Here is a 14,348-nt window from a genome sequence, read left to right as displayed (position 1 = left end):
CACCTCCTCCGATCACCTCCTCCAGTCACCTCCTCCGATCACCTCCTCCGATCACCTCCTCCAATCATCTCCTCCAGTCACCTCCTCCGACCACCTCCTCCAATCACCTCCTCCAATCACCTCCTCCAGTCACCTCCTCCAGTCACCTCCTCCGATCACCTCCTCCGATCACCTCCTCCAGTCACCTCCTCCGATCACCTCCTCCGATCACCTCCTCCAGTCACCTCCTCCAGTCACCTCCTCCACCTCTCGCTCTTCCTGACTCGTCTGCTGACCTTTGCCAGATTGTCGGGCTGCTTCTCTCCATCTGGTGCGTTCGACTCGGGTCACTCGGCGGCGTATCAGGCTCCTGGTTAGTCAGAGCCTCCAGCCGAGGACGTAAACAAGATCCTGGACGCTCAGCGTGCAGGGACGCTAAGAGACATATGGAGACCTGATGTCACCTCGTTCAGCTCATGGCGCAGAGACATGCAGGGACGTGCAGGATCAGTAAACACAAACCTGCACAGGAGCATCCGGACACCATTAAGGCTGAACGTGTGCTGCAACAGATTCTGTGAAGTGTTTTCATGGTGATCACAAAGCAGGTTTAGTTACACCGAGATACATCCATCCTCTGGTCTCTGCCTCCAGCTAAAGGGACTGAAATGTTTCTGGTCGATGGCAGGTTTGCTCGTACCTCGGACAGACCACGCAGTCGCAACAACACACACGATTACGTGTTCGTCGCTCTGCAAACACGTCACAGGAGACGTCTGAGCAGTTTAAATGACAGAGAAGCAACTGTCAAAGTCACATCTCAAAGTCAGTTTTCCCACCAAACTGTCAGCAGGTTTCCATTCGCCTCCTTTCATTTGCATTTTCAGTTTGAGCCTAAAAAAGTCAATATTTAGGAAAAAAGGAGGAAAGTCGGATGTTGCTGGTGAAGTAATAAAACAAAGAAGCTGATTGAGACACTACGACGTACACAGATGTATATTTTAGCAATTCTGAACTTTAGCTCTTAATTAGTCTTGCTAATCTGCATATTTAACGATGCTGTGGGGTTCTGGGCACAATAATCACATGAGCTGAGTTCATTTCAGTGGTTTAGAATACCGTAGGCTCCTGTGAACTTTAGTCCGGCTGTTCTCCATAATTAATAACACTGAAAGGTCTCAATATGCATTACAGTCAGTAAAGTAGGATTTTATATCATTTAGCTTAAATCCCTAATAGGTGAGTTACTCAGGCCAAAACTACACATAAATAACACGAAAGAGTCTTAACCCCAATATTTACTGACATTCATAACGCCAGTCAGAATCTTTTTACTGAAACAGCTGCCGTCTTAAATGTTGACTTGATGACTAGTTTGATTAAATCATCTTGTTTATATAGCAGGTTTAGGGACAAGCACTTAATAAATAAATAATTATTATTATTATTATTATTATTATTATTATTATTATTATTATTATTATTATTATTATTATTATTATTATTATTATTAAGTGGCTTTAAAGTCCACTGAAGCATTTGCTCCAGAGAAGACGAGAACGTCAGCACATAGAACATGAGATCTGTGTGGACTGTGCTGCTCCTTGAATTAATACATGGAACAAACACAGCTGCTGTGAATCTCTGGCTTTATAGCGAAACACTCCTCTGCCTGCAGCTCCTCTCCTGCAGTGATTCTTAATACCAAACACATCATGTATAAAACCTGCAGACGACACGACCTCAGCGGTTCTGATAACGGACAGTAATGAGTCGAGGCCGAGGTCCAACCAACGATCTGGACCTCAGCACCACCAAGACAGAAGAACTGATCGTAGATTTGAGGAAAAGGAACAAAGCTGTTCAGAGGACCTGACATCAGTCGGTGGAGGAGTCTCGGGGAGAACAAACACCTCCTGCCTCATCAGGAAGGTCCAGCAGCACGAGCGGGTTCCTCAACAGCTGCTGAAGAACTTGAGCGCTGCTCGGCAGACAGCGTCCTGACTGACGGCTGCAGTCTGGAGCTCAGGTTGTCCAGAAAAGAAGACCTGCAGCGTGTCATCACGACGCCTCAGTGGATCACCGGCTCCCCACACATCAGGGAGGACCCGTCTCCACCCTGCTCATCAGAGGATGGAAAGTCTAAACTGGGCTCCACTGGATGACCCACATGCCTGTTGAACACATATTTCTGTAATCAGTGTGACGGTCACAATGCAAAGCTGCTGTTCCTCCAGGATACACGTGAGACTAGACGGTGATGTTTAATGTGCTGCAGCCTGATCAGACTTTAAACGCTCGGTGCATTTATGACTTCCTAAACTCTGTCGTTGTGGCCTTGTGTTCAGAGTGAGCTGCTGTTGGTTCAGTTTCATTTATAAAGCACAAATTCACACTTACTGTGTGAAGGACACTTCACAAAGGGAGGTCAACACTTTCTAATGTTGCATCACTGAGAGCTCGCTCAAAGGGAAGCTTTGGATTTGTTGGGTTTGTCTCTGTCAGACGTTACTGTAAGGAGACGGGACGTGAATGTGAAGTGCCTCCAGGTGACTTCTGTGGTGAATGATGCCATTTAAATAAACCCTGACCCTGAGCTCAGCTGAATACAGAGAAACTCAACAAATCCAACGTCTGAGTAAGAACTTTGGGAGAAGAAGGACAGCAGAGAGCGCTTTACGTCCTGACGGATCAGGGATAACGTGTGGTTTGTGACTCTCACTCTGGAGACATGAATGTGGCTCCTGATGCTGCAGATGTGTGATAAACTCAGAGGACAGACTCCTACAAACAGCTGGAATCAAAAAAAAAAATGGTGTTGAGCTCCAGCCAACATTTTATTAAAACCCAGCTTGCATTTATTCACACTGAGTTTCATCATTGTGGCTGTTAGTGTCCCCACTGCAACAACAGTTTGTTTTTATTTCATTTGGTAATAAACAGTGGTTCTGACACTCTTTGTGCTCTCTGTGATGTTTTCAGACAGACATTGGTGCTGAATTGTGTAAAGAACCTTCCTGACTGCTTCAGACAGCTTTGAGTCCATCAGTGGACTCGTCAGACTCGCATCGTGCTAAAACTGACTCAGAAATCAAACACAACGAGGCTGATATCAGATGTTTTATGGGAACGTTGCCAAAGCGCTCCTTCAGACACGAAGCCTATGAGTCCAGCTGTGGTCAGAATAAAGGAAAGGAGGGCAGGAAAGCTGAAAGAGGCTCAAACCACACAAGTGTGTGCAACATGGAGACAACAGAAACCCGAACACTGAGTACCATGAGAACATCTCCAGCCTGATTCCTCAGCAGTGCTTCAGCTGGACCATCAGATGAGTCTCCAGAAGAACCCTGCTGTGGTGAAATCCTTCAGCATTCTTGTGTTCTCATGTGGTTGTCGTGTTTATCTGAAGACGGGCCTGGTGCCTTCACGCTGCGATGCTGTTTGAGGAGACGGATTCTAATTCACGAGTCTTCTGATGTGTAAGAAATGCACATTACCCGAAATGAACCGTTACTCATCCACAGAAAAACACAGAACACTGACTCCGGGAGACGAAGCATCTGATGTCCACATGAGTGCAGGACAACATGTTATGTCATCTGCTCCAGATGATTCCACTGGAAGACGCTTCAAAATCTCACTAACAAACAACACACGGATTTCCTTTCACTATGTGTTTGCTCTAAAAAAAAAATCCCTTTAGATAAGAAATCTGCATGAATGTCTTGTTTCTTCTGATTGTACGTAGACCACATGTGTACACTGGAAACATGAACAGACTGGAAGCATCACTGACCAGGTCTCTGCCACATCCCTAGACTGTGTGAAGCCACATTACTGTCATTACAGCAGCACCGTTAACAGCCTTCAGTTGGCCACAGAGATCTTTCATCAGCCAGTGGAACGAAGCAAAGCAGAAGATCCCATCAGCCTCCGGACCAGATGGAACCGCAGCATACTTAAGACTCCAGAAATCAATAGACCTCAGGAGAGCCAGCTCTCTGATGAAAACCACACACGATGACTTCAGTTCATCGTCGCTCAACCTGAGAACACAACAACAGACTAGACTACAGGTGAATGGGGCAGATTACACCACCGTGGTAACGCAGAGATCCAGAGAAGCTCCAGCAGCAGCAGCACATCTTAACTTTCAAACCCTTACAACTCTCAGTAAACTCAGCTGGAACATCTCACATCATGACTGTATGGAAATATGATCACACCTGTGCATCGACCAGCTCTCACACACACACACAGACACACACAGCAGCAAACATGCCGCAGTTGCATAACCAACACTGGTTGTGTCTTTACAACATGTGATCCTGAGTTCACTGAAGTATGAAGAAAACCCGAATCACAGACATGAAGAACTTTCCATCTACACACAGACAACAATCACGCTCCAAACGCTCGGAGTCACACAGATGATAGTTTGTCCTTCACTGCTGTCATCATCATCCCTCTGCTGCTGTTCTCAGGCTGACGAGCTCCGAGCAGCAGCAGCTCCACCCGGCGGCTGCACGAGCTCTGGTGCGTGAAAACACAACAGCAGCGCATCGGTGCGAAGTTTCCAACAAGCAGCTCTGCAACAAGAACCGTACAGGTCCAGAGGCAACGTGCTCATCTGCAACTGACCGCTGATCTGTGATGGAACAGCACAAAGAAACAGAACGCAAAGCAGAGAAACCAGGAACACTGGACTCACCTCCTCCACGGTGAGGGGCATGCAGATGCGGTACTCCTTCATCAACATTGTCCGTGCGCTACGGTGCCGGCACCACACGGGAGGACGGACGGTGTCGAAGTTCGGTCCCGGCTGGAAGTATTTGCTCGCTGCCACTGAGATCCACCAAAATCCTGAAACCGTCCCTCAGTTGTGCATCACCTCCTGCATCGACCGCTCCGCTGCGCCTACGTGACTCCACACAGCAGCTCCCGGTACCGGAGGCGCGCACCCAGCAGTAGGCACCAGTGTCCCCCAACTACTCCAACAGCGGCAGCTTTTGCTTCTGGACAACGTCTGCAAAGTCAAAAGTGGAAGAAAATAATCACAGCAAACTCCAGAACAAGTCGCCTCCAACAACAAGCAGCTTGTCGCCGCGGCTCCGGTCCGTCGGCGGCTCCGGTCCGTCGGCGGTTCCGTTACGCATCAACGCTGCTCATCAAAGCGCGTTCACCTCCTCACATCTGTCAGCGTGTCTCCTTCTCCTCTCACTTTTCTGCTGACAGCTCCGTCCAGGGATGCGCGGCGGTGCGCAGCAGCTGCGTAAAGTGACCGAGAACGAGTCGAGACAGTAGATCCGGATCAGACCTTCACTGTAAAAGCACCGCGTTGAAAACCAATGCAACCACTAGTCCACTGTGCAACAATATAGATCACAATAAACGTGTGTAAGAGGTTCAGAGTTTCAGTCAGACTGTTTGAAAGCAGCTTGTTAGAGCGACTACCTTGTGGCGTTTACCTCAAATGTTGAATCTGATCTTATTTTGAAAAACCGGAAACTCCTCGCGATTTTCTGACATTTAAAGAAGCGAAGGCCACGAGCTTCATCTCGAAGGTTTCGGATCACAAAACCACCACGACACAAAAAACACAGAAATCCTCCACATGTGATGTTTTTACAGAAGAATAAAGGTTAAATGCAGCTGATGCCGTTTCACAATCACGCATGTGCAGGATTCTGAAATCCGGTTTCTCGGTTAAATACATGGAGTTGAAATGGCACGCAGGAGCTTTGCCAACACTCACACAGCTCTCTGTTCTGTCTCTCTCCTCCACATGCTGCTGTCCTCTCAGCGGCCTGGTTCCGGACACAGACCGTCCAGTCTGGTACCGACCCTGCTGGCGGAGCTGACCTTGGTTCTGAACTAGAGCTGGCCGTGGTTCTGAAATTCAGTCTGGATTCCAAGTTTTTGACAGAGCTGCTCGGTTCAATCCACACTGAGCAGCTCCAAGACACCAAACAGGAAAACTTCTGGCTGTGAACTTTCTCTGATTTTGGAGTAAACAATCTTTATTGATGAGGTCATTAGTGAAGAGTGTTCTGTTTATTATGAGCCAGCCTGATCAGGAAGTCCTGAACGAAGGCTGATAAATGTCCATGTTTATAGAAGTGAATAGATGCATTTAGAATAAAACCTGAAGCAGCGACCCCACGGTGAGGGGACGTGGGGCCTCTGTTCAGCTACAGGAGGCATTTTCTGGCATCATTTTGGTGCACTTGTCCCCTTAGAGGGAAAGGTCGCCATCGTCATCCTGTAACAGCAATAATAACAGTAACTTCAGCTCCTTTCAAAGATAAAAAGTGCTTTGCCATAAATGAAAACGATACTGCAAGCAAATAAGGTCCAATTACAAAATATCACAAGATGGAATAAAACAAACAGTGAAGCTCTTTGATAAAAGTCAGTCTGAAGGAACCATTCAAGGCTGGAAACACAAGCAGCAAAACCAGTGAAATGAATTCTAAAACTCAGCGGTGATCAGTGGAGGGCAGCTGGGAGCGGAGGACGGTCGCGCCTCGTGTTGTGTTAGAAGTCTGGCAGCAGCGTTTATGAATCAGTTCTTTGATACCAGAATAAAGTGATGACAGGAGAAGGGCCGGGCGGTCTGTTCTAGTCAGCAGAACGGCAGCACTTTGGTCACCTGGGCTTCAGAAAACTACTAAGGGTGGAAATAACACCTGGGTTGTGGTTCTGTTTAGGAACCTTTCTTCATAAATCACTCAGAAAGTGTTAATTCTGTGATTGTGGTCACACAGTTCTGTCTGCTCCAAGATCCACAAGACACGAGGAGTGGCTGAGCTTCACAGCTGAACAGCCGGGAGGCGCTCCTCCTCCACGGTCAAACATCAGATGAGGGAACATCTTTTAGAAGACTGTGTTCGTCCCTTCAGTCGCGTTCCAGAGGCACAGCGTCTACTGAGACACCGTCCTGATGGCTGTTGGATTAGTTTGTGTGCTTCAAACTTCACTTCCTAATGAGGCAGCAGCAAATGGTAAAAAGTCACATGATTAGATTCTGGAGTTTACATTTCAGTAAGTTTTGAAGATGAACTCTGGTCTGGGTCTGCAAGGTGGCTCAGTGGTTAGCACCGTGGCCTCACAGCTAGAAGGTCCCAGTGAGGACACCCGGGATCTTCCTGCGTGGAGTCTCCATGTTCTCCCCGTGCAGCGTGGGTTCTCTCCGGGTTCTCCGGCTTCCTCCCACAGTCCAGAAACATGCTGAGGTTAATTGGTGATTGTAAATTGTCCGTAGGTGTGAATGTGAGTGTGCTTGGTTGTCTGTCTCTAAGTGTAGCCCTGTGATAGACTGGTTACCTGTCCAGGTGAACCTGCCTTCACCCTGAGTCAGCTGGGATAGACTCCGCCCCCCATGACCCCAGTGAGGAGTAAGGTGGAGAGATGATGGATGATGGATGGATGGCATGTGCAGGTTGAAGGCACCGTCCTCTACCTGAGGAGACGTCCAGATCACTGCTGCCTGCACTTGTCCTCTGTTTCCTGTGTCAAAGCAGGAATCAGAGCATTTCTACCTGCAGTGGACTGAAATCCTGCATCCGTTGCCACTGATGATGGTTTGTTGTGTTAGTTTGTTTCCACACGCTTCACTCAGAGCTGACTGAATCTGTTCTCGCCCTGAAAACTCTCAAGTTTCCTGTCAGAGTTCGTCAACTCAGAGTTCAGCGTGAAGTTTAGATTCTGCCTTTGGTTTGGTTTCAGGGGAACTGTGATGTCGTCATGTTCACTGAGCCGGTCGCTGAGCAAACCGTTCATCCAAACGATGCTTCCAGTCAGTTTTATACACATTTACTCATGAAGTTCCCGTCTCTCACTGCAGATGTCACCAGAGACCTTCATTACGCCTGCAGAGGCCCACGTGGATCACAGGTTTAAACCGTCACACACAAGAACATTCAGGTTTAATTTGCAAGTTTTCTTTGAGAATTTGGTGAATCAGGCAGTAAATAAAAATACTGCAAATGTTGTTTACTGCAGAAAACATTATTGAAAAATGTTCATTAGAGCTGCAGAGTTTATGAGCACAAGATGGAACTTTAATCATCATAAAACAGAGGCAAAGAACGATGGGACACATCACTTGTAAAATAATATTAAATCTATAAAATGATGCACACAAAAATAAAGGATTACATCTTTGTAAGATTGAAGGGAAATTCTATTCAATTAGAAACCTTTTCTCCCATCATCACTTTCATAAATTACTTCTTTAAAATTACAGTTTTTACACAGAATGTGCACCTAAAAGCTAATTCAGCTCCACTCCTCTCTCTGTGGTTTTTGGGGGAATATGCTGTCTGAGCAGCTGTAGTAAACTGGACATTTAGGACATGCCAACATTTCCACAATATTCACAATATAAAGCAGTTCAAAAATAAAGAAAAATCTCTTTTAAAAACACTGGTATTGTGCAGAGGTGCCAAAAAGTCTCTTTAGTGTCTAAATGAAAACAGATTTCTACAAAGTCATGTCAGGTCAGGTGAATACCTTTTAGAGGCGTCGCATTTATAGAAGTTTATGTAGAATTTGGTGAAATAAACCTTTTGCTGTGTCTTGAAAGCAGAAGTTCTCCCGTCTGGACTCAAGAGGGTGCAATGCACTCACACCTAAAAGATGTTTCTTCCAGAGTTACAGTCATGTTAATATCAGAGAGGAGAAGCTCCAGAGTATTTACGCTGTAGCTGCTACGGAGCACAAACCCCCTCACACACAACACCAACACCTTCAAGACTTAAAGGCAGGACGGCGCTCTGGATGCCTCTCAGGATTTTAAAAAATATTTCTGCTTTAAGTTTGGAGTTCTGTGTGCCAACAACTGAGAACAACAGTCCAACAATAAATATCTGCCTTCATCTCGAGCAGAAAAGAGCTCTGAAGCAGATGAAGCAGTGATTCTGTCTGTTCCTGAGCCTCAAACCCTCTCCAAAGACTATTCCCGTTCTAATCTGATGTCTGAATACAACCTGGGAAAAGCTGCAGAAGAGCAGAGCTGTAAAAAAAAAAAGTGTGACTGAAGATCGGCGAAGTGTTGGTTCAGCGTGCAGCTCTCACTGATCTCTGTTAAAGGCCTCTGACCTCCTGGTGATCCGAAAACAGTCACCGCCACTGACGGAATACAGATGAATGTATGACTTTGCATCTTATGTTCAGGTTTCCTGTGTGTATGCAGCAGGTTTCACCGTACATGTGTGTCTGCTCCCGCTGGTGCTGCATCACCGGATCCATGAGTGTGTGCAGCCGTCACCTGAAGTTAAAGCACAGTCGCAGCTCAAGTGTGAATTTAGCCTCGTACAGTCGCAGCACATGCTCTCACTTCACTACGTCACGCACACGCACACACACACAGACACACACACACACACACACACACACACTCTCACACACACACACACACACACACACTCTGGTGAAGCTACCATGTGAAATCTCTCCAGCTGAATTCATTTTATACCCACACAGGGGAAATATGCACACAAATGCACAAGCACTAAAAAACAGTCACACAAACAAGCAGTGTTTTGGGCTGAGCTGCCACAGGACAGCTCCAGAGCCATCTATCATCTCTAATTGGATTTGAAAGGAGAATAATATGGCATTATGCTAAGCTGTTTGTAGTGTCAAAGTGATGACACCTGCTACAATTAGGCCGCCGTGCACGCTGGAGCCGACACATACGAGGAGCGTTTATTCCAGCTGCTATCAGAGCGCCGGCAGAGAGGAGAAGCTGTTGCTAAGAGACCTGGCTTCCTTGCCTCTCGCTGCTCAGCATCATTAGCTGGCCTTTGCTGTCACTTCCTGAGCAGCCAGCCCAGCGGTCCACGCTGCCGGGAGAGAGCCGCTTCCTCAGCTTGATCAGGAGTGGCAACGAGTCAGGGCTTTACTGGAGGCCCAGAGGGTGGAGGTCTTTCATGCTTTCTTTGTGTTCAGAAAGGGACAAACGAATCCACAGACAGTCCAGAGGAAGCTGTAGCACACCGAGGACTGTGGTTTTGTTTCAAATTGTGACGTCTTTGATCCGTCCGATGACACTTTTCTCTGTGGGTTGTTTGGCTTTTCATCGTTGTTTCTCTTGATTCGACACATTACAGGACATCAACATGTTTAAATGTCCTAAAGACACAGTTTTAGATCAGTTTCCTACTCTGAGTGATGGATAGCACCAAACACTTCAGATAAAGCTGGAAGAACATCTTTCTGTATTTATGTTTCTCACTTCCATTCACACCTGGGATGTAGCACCATCACAACCAAATGTTCTGTTTTGGTGTTCTTTGCTTGTACTGCCTTCTAAATACTCATGATCCCACCAAGAACATTCAGCTGACTACAACGTCTACTACGATGGAGAACAGAGAAGGTGCAGCAGCACAACTCACTTCTGTCCATGTCTCTGGGGCTCCTTCTTTAACTCGATCAGGTTGACTTAACCCAGTAGCTGTGGTGGCTAACTAAGCCAGCCTCTGCTTGAAAACGCAAATAAACATCGAGCGAAAAACAGTGACTGTTAAAACAAGACTTCTGTGAAAAATACAGCAGTGTGGTTCAAACTCGTCGCTAAACTTTGGTGCCAAACTCAACCAATCAGCAGCTGAAAGGCTGAAAGACGAGGCCTGAAACTGCAGTTCTTCAAACGGCCACTGGAGGCTCCAGATGTGAGCTGATCTCCATCGACCCTCCGAGTTAATGCGGCTTCATACACAGCAGAAATAAAGAGGCTAACCCTAACCCTGCTGTTAGAACGGTTTTGGTCCGTATAGCTAATCTCTCTGCTCATGTCAGCTCTACTGGGGGACGGAGAGTTTACTCCATTTAGGTCGTATGAAGGCTTAAAGTTCTGCATAATCTTTAAAACTGTTGTTCAGGAAGCATCCCGGTGGCCTCATGCAGGACTCACCCATCCTTATACACAGTCAGTGGTGGAGATTAGAGCTGCGTACTTCATCTTTAACTTCATGTTTTATTCTGATTGTCCTTAAAAGCAGCCGTCTGCAGTCGGCTCCAGACTGAACTGATGTTTCCATGTTATGCATAAATCGAGCTTTAAGCACAACAAACACTCGAGTGGAGCCTCTGCAGCGGATAGTGTCCAGTTCATGAGTGAGAAGTAGATGAAGGACGGAAGGTAATTCAGTCATAAGATTTGGAAAGCATGGCGGTGCTGTTCTCAGCTGTGTGCTGTTTTCACCACAGGGATTCACACGTCGACTGGCACTCATCAGCATATGATGTGAGCGGACACACATATCCCACGCGGTGTGTAGATGGATGTAGAGCACCGCAAACCTCTGCACACCTTCCACTCTGTTCAGGTGTCACATGCACACCAGCTGAGAGATGAGAGATGACACTAGGGGCAACAGTGGCGGCAATCTGATGACAGAACACCTTTAAGGGACTTCATGAGGTGAGCTGTCGCTGTCAAAACATCGCTTTCTGCAGCAGAACCTGTTCTTCACGTCCTGAAAGCCTCCATCAGCCAGATCTCCAGGGGCTTGGTGGGTTTTTGCAAATGCATGTATTGTATTAAACACGGAGTTTAAGGTCAAGCAGCTTTTGCGGTGAATGCAGCGGGACGCTTTCTGTCTTCGCTCAGTTGATGTTGAAATTTAAAAGTTGAAAAGATGTGTTAAAGGCGGCTGTGCTGACAGCTGTGGGAGGGAGCAGCAGAAAGAAGAACCAGAAGAAGGAGCATCAAGTGCAGCCTCAAGTGGCATCACCATTCAAATGTGGATAATTTACACAAAAATTTACTTTGCTGACAAACGCAGCCCTCCAGAGTGGCGGTTGATGCTTCAGCGTCAAGACTGTTTCCATGGTTACACAGAGACACAAGCCTTCACCAAAACCCAAACGTGGACGTGGTGGTGATTCAGTGCAAACATGACCGTGAATAAAAAGCACAGATCCCAGAAATGCACAAGTCATAACGGGTCTTTTCATGCAGGTGATCCCAGTCCTCCCATTTCCCAGTCCAGCGGGTCAAACAGCCATCCGAGTGTCATGCTCGTTTCATTTAGAGTCAAAGATTGTCTCTTGCATAATGTATAATGAGATGTGAACTTATTGCCAGTGGGGAGATATTGCTGTGAGAGATGTGACATCTTTTTTCATCTCAGGGCTCAGCTTGCATTTTCTCCTGGAAGATTAAACGACAACCGCTCAATATCACAGCTATTAGGGTGTGATGTCTGCAGGGGAGCCAGTGTGTACGTCTGTGCATAGACTGTACGGTGGACGAAATGTTTTTCCCTCGTCACAGCGGCCGCGCTACATTTTGGGCCTGCTGATCATCCCCTGCTCACAGTCAAACTGCTGCTTCCGTGTCACTATGGAGACACCGGTTGCTATACATCAGCCAATCAGTGGGGGGATGTTAGAAAGTTGCCGGTTTAAAGATTCCCTGCGTTGTTTGGTTGTTGCTGGGAAGTTAATCCGTCTGTCTGTGTCCGTCTGCATCTCTGCCAGTTCCTCTCTGCTGATGGGTTTCATTTTCTTGTAATGCTGTGAAATATAGAAACAGAAAAGCAGAATGGAGGAAACCCAAAGCACTGATGATGACAGAATCTTACACAGCAATGCTTCATGTTACACGTAGAAACAGTGACGCTGCAGTTAGAGCAGGGGTCTCCAATCCTGGTCCTGCCTGGTTTAGATGTTTCCTTCTTCCAACACACCTGATTCAGATGCAGCGCTTGATGATGAGCTGATCATTTGAATCAGGTGTGTTGGAAGAGGGAAACATCCAAAACATGCAGGACTGTGGCTCTCGAGGACCAGGATTGGACACACCTGAGTTAGAGGATGAATTCACCTGGTTCTGTCTCTCTTCTTTCATGTTGTGCTTTTAAAAGAATGAATTCAGATAACAAGACGCCAAATGAGAATCAAACGGCTTCAAAGAAAATGAAATATCCTGGCATGAGCACATGAAACACTGACCTGCGTTGTTATGTACAGAACAGCTCATAACCAATGAGGAGCTTTTAATCCATCCTATCTCATGAACACAATAACTCCAACGCCTGGAGGGAATCTCTTCACATTTGGCACAAACATCCACTCGGACTCAAAAATGAACTCATGAGAATTTGGTGGTCAAAGGTTGAGGTCACTGTGGGCTCGAATCCACCGAAAGCTGGGAAAGGTTCGACCCGAGGATGGAGAATTTTGTTAAAATTTGGCACAAACATTTTGTGAACTGATCAGTGTTTGATGGGCAGAGGTCAGCGGTGGTTCACACATTTTAGAAACTTTCTTTCTCCAGATTCATTCATGCATGCAATCAACCTTTCTCATCCTGCAGCAGGTTTGATTCATAATGTGGGCGTCAGTCAGAGAAAAGTCTGACAAATAGGAAAACTAAATAGTTTGTCAAACCACACAAATCTGACCAAACAAATACATTCAGCCCAAGAAACAAAACCAGCAACACTCAGTTGAACAGACCACAGCTACGTTCAGCATCTAGAAAGAGAATTAAAACAACCAACCAGCAAAGTGAAGGTTCCTGTTGCAGTTTCCCTCCAAGTTCGGTTGGATCCGGTCTGATCACAGCTCAAATCACACCTCAAAAGTCCGCTCCAGATCTTTTAAAACACCAAAACCAAAACAGGAAGTACATGTTGACCAAACTCCCGCAGCGTCTCTGAACGCAACAGCGTGGAGGATTTAAACGGTTTGGACCGGATACTGACGGTACCGTGGGTCAGCCGGTCCGCCACAGGTCAGGGTAGCACCGTCGGTCTTTGTTCCACAACTCCTGGGAAAGTCCGACAAGGAAGTATTCAGTCCACGGCTCCTTCTGGTCCATGACGCCGACTTTTACGCACCGCCCAGAGCCAGGTGGGACCGCTGCTCCACCGGCAGCTGCTCCTGGAGGTGGCTTCAAACTGCGCGGGCTGCGAGGAGAGGTAGGATTGGACAACCGGGTGATTGTGGGAGGAAACTGAGACAAACCTGAACGACTGTGTTGCACTGCATGAGTAAAACCCTGACACCAGAGGCCAGCGCTGCTCCGCCCTGCAGGCTGCTGCTGCTGCACAAAACCAGTTTGTCTGGAGTTCAGTCATTTCCAGTTCTGTGTCTTCTTTAGAACGATGTTTTCTATCCACGAGCCTCTGTGTGTCTGTGAGGAGCTGCAAGTTTATCAGAAGTTTCACAACCAGCTTCAGAAGTGTCAGAGCTCAGAGCTGCTCACTGACTGGTGGTCCATGTGGTCTTCTTCATGTGCTGCTGCTGCTGCTGTGTGTAGCTCATTGTGGTTCTTTCCTCTGTTTCAGTGCTTCTCTGTCATGTCTCTTCATAGTTTATTTTCTTGCCTACCAAAGGAGCTACAGAAGTAG

This window comes from Stegastes partitus, unplaced genomic scaffold (assembly GCF_000690725.1).
Source record: "Stegastes partitus isolate 25-593 unplaced genomic scaffold, Stegastes_partitus-1.0.2 Scaffold539, whole genome shotgun sequence".
Classification (NCBI taxonomy): Eukaryota; Metazoa; Chordata; class Actinopteri; family Pomacentridae; genus Stegastes; species Stegastes partitus.
Note: the sequence above shows the minus strand (reverse complement) of the source record.